The sequence below is a fragment of the Phyllostomus discolor genome, chromosome 12 (assembly GCF_004126475.2).
Source record: "Phyllostomus discolor isolate MPI-MPIP mPhyDis1 chromosome 12, mPhyDis1.pri.v3, whole genome shotgun sequence".
Classification (NCBI taxonomy): Eukaryota; Metazoa; Chordata; class Mammalia; order Chiroptera; family Phyllostomidae; genus Phyllostomus; species Phyllostomus discolor.
Genome location: NC_040914.2, coordinates 5,144,456 through 5,153,322, shown reverse-complemented (window position 1 = coordinate 5,153,322; position 8,867 = coordinate 5,144,456).

Below are 8,867 nucleotides of genomic sequence, written 5' to 3'. Positions count from 1 at the left end.
AAATGAAAACATATGTCCACACAAAAGTTTTACAAAAATGTTCATACCAGTGGCCTGTGCTGGCAAGCCACATAGAGCTGGGTTTTTGTAACTGTGTCTTCCAGGTGGGCTTCTGTTCAGATTCAGACCAGAGTGTGCTGGGCTCTGTGACTGCATTACAAAGAAGCAGAAGCAAGAAGAAGAAGAACCCCATCCCTTACAGGGTGCCAGCACCACACCAGAGGCTTTTTGAACCACTCCTGCCAGGTCATGGATACCCCCAATGAGTGCAGTTCTGTGAGGGAAGGAAGAGCAACTCGGAGCAGAAACATTCAAAGGGGGAGACTCAAGGCAGACCAAAGTTCTGGGATCCAGAGGCCTCACCCACTGCTCTACTAGAAGCTTTTCTCTCACCAGTTTGTGAAGGGCTGGGTGGGGAGAGCATCTGACATTGGTTTACAACAAACTCTCAAGAGGCCTAGGACTGGCACAAGTGGCCAGCGTTGGACAACACCAGAGCAAAATCCAACAGGCTTCACAAACAGCAACATCCAAAGGGTGATTGCAGAGCACAACATTCTGCTGAGGCTGCCACATATTTATAATCTTATTTTCATTTTTTCTTTTCTTCTCTTTCTCATATCTCTTATGCTCTCTTTTCTTACTCAATTTCTCTAATTTTTTCTTTTAAAATTATTTGTTTTTCTTTTCCTAAGCTTTTTTAATTGTTTAGGTAGAGTTGTCTCCATTCCCTGATTACCCATCTACCCTGCCCCACCAACCCCTACCTCACATCCTCAAACTTAAACCGTTTGGTTTGTCCATGAGTTCTTTATGCATGTTCCCCGAGGACCTTTCACCTTCTTTTTCTTTCCTCCGTTATTCCCCTCCTCGTACCCCTCTGGCCACTGTCAGTTTGTTCTTTATTTCAATGTTTGTGGTAATATTTTGCTCTGTGGTTCTATCATTATTATTAAAGTGCAGTTGCCTTCATTTCCCCCCCCACCACCACCTTCTGACCCACCCATCACCACAACCCATCCTTGATCCTACCCATTTTGGCTTTGTCCATGTGTACTTTATACATGTTCCTTGACAACCCTTCCCCTTTTGTCCCCATTATCCCTTCCCCCTTGCCTCTGGTGACTGTCAGTTTCTTCTTTATTTCAATGTCTTTGGTTATATTTTGCTTGATTGTTTGTTTTGTTGATTAGGTTACAATTATACCTGAGATCATATGGTATTTCTCTTTCACTGCCTGGCTTATTTGACTTAGCATAATGCTGTCCAGGTCCACCCATGCTGTTGCAAAGGGTAGGAGCTCCTTTCTTTCTGCTGCATGGTATTCCATTGAGTAAATGTACCATAGTTTTTTGATCCACTCATTTACTGTGGGGCACTTAGGTTGCTTCTAATATTTGGCTATTGTAAATTGTGCTACTATGAACATTGGGGTGCACAGATTCTTCTGAATTGGTGTTTCAGGATTCCATCAATCCCTTTGGAATTGCTGGATCAAAAGACAGTTCCATTTTTAGTTTTTTTTGAGGAAATCCCATACTGTTTTCCGCAGTGGCTACACCTGTCTGCATTCCCAATAACAGTGTACCACAGTTCCTTTTTCTCTACATGCTCGCCAACACTTGTTTGCTGCTTTGTTTATGATGGCCATTCTCAATGGTGTGAAGTGGTATATACTGCAGTTTTAATCTGCATCTCTCTGATGGCTGGTGATGCTGAGCATCCTTTTCTATGTCTCTGGGCCCTCTGTATGTTTTCCTTGGAGAAGTGTCTGTTGAAGTCTTTTGCCCATTTTTCAATTGGGTTGTTTGTCTTCTTGGAGTGGACTCGTGTGAGTTCTTTATATATTTTGGAGATCAAACCCTTGTTCGTGGTATCACTGACAAATATGTTTTCCAATACAGTTGGTTCTCCTTTCATTTTAATGCTGTTTTCTTTAGATGTGCAGATTTTTATTTTGATGAGATCCCATTTGTTTATTCTTTCCTTTATGTTTCTCGCTCTAGGAGACATATCAGTAAAAATATTGCTGTGTGAAATATCTGAGATTTTCCTGCCTATGTTCTACTCTAGGACTTTCATGGTATTGTGAATTACGTTTGTTTTTTATCCATCTGGAGTTTATTTTTGTGTGTGGTGTAAGACCTCTCAAAGCCATTTGTTGAAGAGGCTATTTTTAATCAATTTTATGCTTCTACCCCCTGTCAAATTTTAATTGACCACACAGACATGGTTTTTTTTTTTTTTTCTGAATCATGAGGGTTTTTTTTTTTCTGAGTTCTCTTTCATTGATCTGTGTGTCTGTTCTTATACCAGTACCAGACAGTTTTTTTAAATTAATTTTTACAGACAGGGGAAGGGAGGAAGAGAGTAGAGAAACATGGATGTGTGGTTGCCTTTCACACACCCCTTACTGAGGACCTGGCTTACACCCAGGTATGTGCCCTGACTGGGAATCGAACCTGTGACCCTTTGGTTCTCAGACTGGCCCTTGATCCACTGAGCTACACCAGCCAGGGCCAGACTGTTTTGATTACAGTTGCCTTTTACTATGGATTGATATCAGGTATTGTGATGCCTCCTACTTTGTTCTTCTTTCTCAAAATTGCTGCAGCTATTCAGGTTTGTTTATGGTTCCATATAAATTTTTGAAATGTGTGTTCTATATCTGTGAAGTATATCATTGGTATTTTAACAGCGATTGTGTTGAAGCTATAAATTGCTTTGGGTAGTATAGACATTTTATTAATTGATGTTAATATGATGATGTTAATTATTCCAATCCATGAACATGGTATAAGCTTCCATTTATTTGTGTCTGCCTTGACTTGTTTTCAGTGTTGTATAGTTTTCTGAGTGCAGGTCTTCTATGTTCTTGGTAGGTTTATTCCTAGGTACTTCATTTTTCTTGTTGCTATAGCATATGGGGTATTTTCTTAATTTCTGTTTCTGATGTTTCATTGTTGGTGTACAAAATGTCTTAGATTTCTGAATATTGACTTTGTATACCACTGTTTCCCAAATTCACTTCTTAGGTCAAGTAGTTTTTTGGTGGACTCTATATAGAGTTTTATAAATACACTATCATGCCATCTACAAAAAAAATGACAGTTTTACTACCTCGTTTCCTATTTGCATATATTTTATTTCTCTTTCTGGTCTAACTGCTGTGGCTAGGACTTCCAATACTATGTTGAATAAAAGTGGCGAAAGCAAACATCCTTGTCTTGTTCCTGATCCCAGTGGGAAAGCTTTTAGTTTTTGTCTGTTGAGTATGATATTGGCTGTAGGCTTCTCATGTCTGGCCTTTATTATTTGGAGGTATGCTCCTTCTACTCCCACTTTGCTGAGTGTTTTTATCATAAATGGGTGCTGTACTTCATCAAATGCTTTTTCCAAATATATTGATATGATCATGTAATGTTTGTCTTTCCTTTTGTTTATGTGATATATAGTGTTTATTGAATTGTGAATATTGTACCATCCTTGCATCCCTGGGATGAATCCCACTTGATCATGGTGTATCATTTTATTTGATACATTGCTGAATGCGCTTTGCCAGTACTTTCTTGAGGATTTTAGCATCTATGTTCATTAACAATATTGGCCTATAGTTTTCTTTCTTTGTTTTGTCTTTGTCTGGTTTTGGGATTAGGATGATGCTAGCCTCATAAAGAGTTTGGGAGTTTCCACCCTCCTGGATTATTTAGAACAGTCTGAGAAGGACAGGGGTTAGTTCTTCCTTAAATGTTTTGTAATTGTCCTCTGAAACCACCCGGTCCAGGGTTTTTGTGTGCCAGGAGTTTTTTTATTACTGCTTCAATTTCATGAGCTGTTATTGGTCCCTTCAGGCTTTCTGCTTCTTTTTCATTCAATTTTGTAAGATTATGTTTCTAGAAATTTATCCATTTCACCCAGGTTTTCAAATTTCTTGGCATATAGATGTTCACAGGAATTTCTTATAATCCTTTTTATTTCTGTGGTATCAGTTTTAATCTTTCCTCTTTCATTTCTGATTTTATTTATTTGGTTCCTCTTTTGTTTTTCTTGATGGGTCTGCTTAAAGTCTTATCAATTTTGTTTATCTTTTCAAAGAACCAACTCCTGGATTTGTTGATCTTTTGAAGGTTTCTTTTCAACTGTATGTCATTAATTCTGCTGTTCTTGATTATTTCCTTCCTTCTACTCACTCTGGGCTGTCTTTGTTGTTGTTTTTGCAGTTTGTGTAGATATGGTGTTAGGCTGTTTATTTGAAATGTTTCTATCTTTTTTAGGTAGGCCTGAATCACTATGAACTTCCCTCTCAGGACTGCCTTTACTGTATCCCATAAGTTTTGAACTGTTGTGAGTTCATTTTCATTTGTTTCCAGAACTTTTTGATTTCTCCTATGATCTTATATATTCATTGTATTTTTTTAAAGATTTTATTTATTTATTTTTAGAGATGGGAAGGGAGGGAGAAATACAGAGAAACATCAATGAGTGATTGCCTCTTGCATGGCCCCCACTGGGAACCTGGCCCGCAACCCAGTCATGTGCCCTGACAGGGAATCAAACCTGCAACCGTTTGGTTCACAGCCTGCACTCAATCCACTGAGCTACACCAGCCAGAACCCATTCATTGTTTAATAACATACTATTCAATATCCATAAATTTGAGTTTTTGAGTTTTTTCCTCGAGGTTGGTTTCTAGTTTGTCTCTTGTGCTCAGAGAAAATGCTTGTATGATTTCACTTTCCTTGAATTTTTTGAGGCCTGTTTTGTGTCCTATCATGTGGTCCATCTTTGAAAATGTTCTATATACATTTGAAAAGAATGTGTATTTTGCTTCTTGGGGATGAAAGTTTCTATATGTATCAATTACGTGCATTTGATGCAGTGCATTGTTAAATGCCACAATTTGTTGCTATTTTGTTTGTCAGGTCTATCCATTGGTGACAGCGGGGTGTTAATATCCCTTACAAGAGTGTTGCTGTCTATATATTTCCTGAAGTCCTTCAAATTTTTCATATACATTTAGGTGTTCTTCTGTTGGGTGCATATACGTTTACAATGTTTATGTCTTCTTGATGGATTCTTTCCTTGAGTATTGTGAAGTGTCCTTCTGTGTCTCTTCTTATGGCCTTTCTTTTGAAGCCTATTTTGTCTTTTAGAGGTATTGCTACTACAGCTTCTTTCCTATCAATTTGCTTGGAATATTTTTTTCCAACCCTTCACGTTCAATCTGTATAGGTCTTTTATTGAGGTGGGTTTCTTGTAGGCAGCATATATGTGGGTCATGTTTTGTTATCCATTCAGCTGCTCTTTGTCTTTTGATTAGAGCATTTAATCCATTTACATTTAAGGTTATTATTAATAGGTACTTATTCATTGCCACATTATTGCCTTTGTACCTATGTTCCTCTCTCTCTCACTCTTTCTCTTCATCTTTTTAAATCAGTCCATTTAGCATATCTTGCGGTGATAGTTTTATGGAGGTGTACTCTTTCAGCCTTCTTCTGATTGGGAAACTCCTTATTTCACTTTCCTTTTTAAATGAGAGCCTTGCTGGGTACAGTTGTCTTGGTGGCAGACCTTTGCTTTTCATTACTTGGAATATTTGTTGGCCTTCCCTTCTGGCTTGTAGTATTTCTGTTGGGAAATCAGCTTCTAGCCTTATCAGAGCTCTCTTGTGTTTTATTTCTGGTTTCTTCCTGCCTTTAAGATTCTCTGTCTTTAAAACTTGGCATTTTATGTATGATGTGTTTTGCAGTAGGCCTCTTTGGTTTCATCTTGATTGGGACCCTCTGTGCTTCTTGAACTTGCATGGCTTTTCCCTTCTCCCAGTTAGGGAAATTTTCTGTCATTATTTTTTTCAAACAGGTTTTTCCATCCATTGCTCCCTTTTTTCTCTTTCTGGTATTCCTATGATTCAAATGTTGTTGCATTTCATGTTGTCCTGCTTCCCTTAAGCTATCTTCATATTTTTTTTAGTCCTTTTTCATGCAGCTACTCTAGCTGGGTGTTTCCTTCTACTTTGTCTTCCAGTTCACTAATTCAGTCCTCTGCTTAATCCAGCCTGCTTGTAATTTCTTCTAGCATGTTTTTTTATTTCAGAAGTTTTATTTTGTATTTCTTCCTGGTTATTGTTTATAGTTTCTATTTCCTTTTTCATACCATTGTAGTTCTCACTCAGTTCCTTGTAGTTGTTCCTAATGAAACTTGTAGGGAAAGTTGCACTAGGTACCAGAAGTTTACACTTGGAAAGTCTCTCCTTCGTATCCACTTGTCAGTCTAAAATCTATGCAGTACATTCCCATTTAACACCTGGCAGCTTGGAGAATACAGCTTACTTCAAAGTTATTTATAAGCATGAGATTTAAGCAGTACAGTGATATTCCAGATCCTAGGGACCTATGACAAAAGTATTTAAATTCAGCATTTCCTTAACTACTAAAGGCAGTAAAACTACTACTAAAAGCACTCAAAAATAAAAATTCTGCTGGATATTAATTATAACCATAGTAACTAAGTTAACATAGGCATATATTTTTAAACCCAGAGGTATAGTGTATCTTTGCTTCTAAATGCTACATACCTTAAGTAAATTTCAGTCTCCACCCCACTTATACTGTAATGATCTTACATCATTTCCTTGTTTGTTTCCTCTTCCCTGCTCCATACATTTTATAAAAAATACTAATAGCTACCATTAAGACTGCTAGGCATTTAATATGGCTTATGATAACTTCATGTAACAGTTCTATGACAAAGGCAGAATTATTTCCCTTTAACATCTAAGAAAACTGACTTCTGAAAGGCTTGTAATTGGTCCATGACAACTCTAGACATTTAGGTTAAAAAAAAACAAACCAGAGGATTAATAATTCATGCTGCATAAAAAATGGTGCCCTGGAAATGTTAAGAATGAATGATGATGCATAAATTTCCACATATATAGTCAACTAATTTTTGACACAGGCACCAAGAATACACAATGGTGAAAGGAGAGTCTCTTCAATAAATGGTATTGGGAAAACTGGATATCCACACACAAAAGAATAAAATTAGACACTTATTATATATGAAAAATAATGCAAAATGTATTAAAGACTTAAAGATCTGAAACCATAAAACTCCTATGATAACACACAGGGAAAATATTCCCTGACATTGGTCTTCACAATGATTTGTTTGGTTTTGACACCAAAAACACACATCAAAAGCAAAAATAAACAAGTAGAACTACATAAAACTACAAAGCTGCTGCACAGCAAAGGAATAAGTCAACAAAATGAAAAGGCAACCTATGAAGTGGAAGAAAATACTGGAAAGCTGTATGTCTGATGAGGGTTTAATATCCAAAATATATAAGAAATACAACTCAATACCCCCAAAGTCCTAATTTAAAAAGGGCACAGGACCTGCATAGACATTTTATGAAAGGAGAATACAAATGGCCAACAGGTATGTAAATAGATGTCCAACACCATTAATTATCAGGAAAATTCAAATCAAAACCACAAAGTCAAAGAGTTATTACTTCACACCTGTTAGAGTGGTTACCAAAAAAATGTCAAAAGATAACAAGCATTGAAGAGGATGTGAAAAAATTAACCTTTGTACACTCTTGGTAAAAAATAGTAAATTGTTACATCCATTATGAAAAACAGTATACAGACTCCTCAGAAAGTTAAAAACAGAACTGCCATATGACCTAGCAATCCTATTTCTGAGTATACATCCAAAGGAAATGAAACAACTTTAGTGTCTTTAGAGAGATGGATTAAGAAAATTGTGTGTGTATGCACACAATTTGGAATATTATTCAGCCTTTAAAAGGAGGAAATCCTGCCATTTTCAACAACATGAATGAACCTGGAGGACATTAAGCTAAGTGAAATAAACCAGACACAGAAAGACAGATACCACTTAATCTCACTTACATGTGGACCCTTCAAAAAAAGAAGCTGAACTCAGTAACAGAGAATAGAGAATAGTAGTTACCAACAGGGTGGAGGTGGATAAAGGGGAGAGATTGATCGAAGGGTATAAACTTTTAGATGTAAGATGAGTAAGTTCTTATCACATAATGTATAGCATGGTAACTATAGTTAATAATAATGTACTGTATACTTGTAATTTGCTAAAAGAGTAGATTCCCAGTGTTCTCACCACACACACAATAGTAATTATGTGACATAACAGACATGTTAGTTTGCTTGATTGTGGTAATCATTTCACAATGTATAAATAAATCAAAACATTATGATGTACACCTTAATTATATATCCAATTTTGTCAATCATACCTCAAGAAAATCAGGGGTAAATGATGGGGAAAAGACAAGTTATATAAGTAGACTATAAAATATTCAATGTAAAATCATAATTACTCTAAAAATTCTGAAAACTGGAACAGTCACCAAATTGTTAACAGTGATTGCACCTGGAAGTTAATTATATGTGAGCTATGTCCTAAAGAAAATGGTGAATATGAATGGTAACATAAGTAGCACACCTGAGTAGTAATAACTGACAAAACAAACATCATTTAAATATTTTTATTATAAAATATTTTAAATATACAAAAGGTACAGAGATTAATAACCTATTTATAAACCCATGACCAGCTTTATCAAATTATAAGAATTGACCATACTTATTTCTGTTTTGAAGAAATAAATGATTATTTGCATCCTTTGATTAATCTCATTATTCATCCCCCCAAGTTACCACTGTTCTGAATTTAATGATTATTTTCATGAATGTTACTGTACTACTTCTATATGATATTTACCAATAGAAAAAAGTGTTGATTTGCATGTTTTCAAACATTATATTAATAAGTGGTACCTTGTCATACAAAACTCTCTAATTCAATTTCAT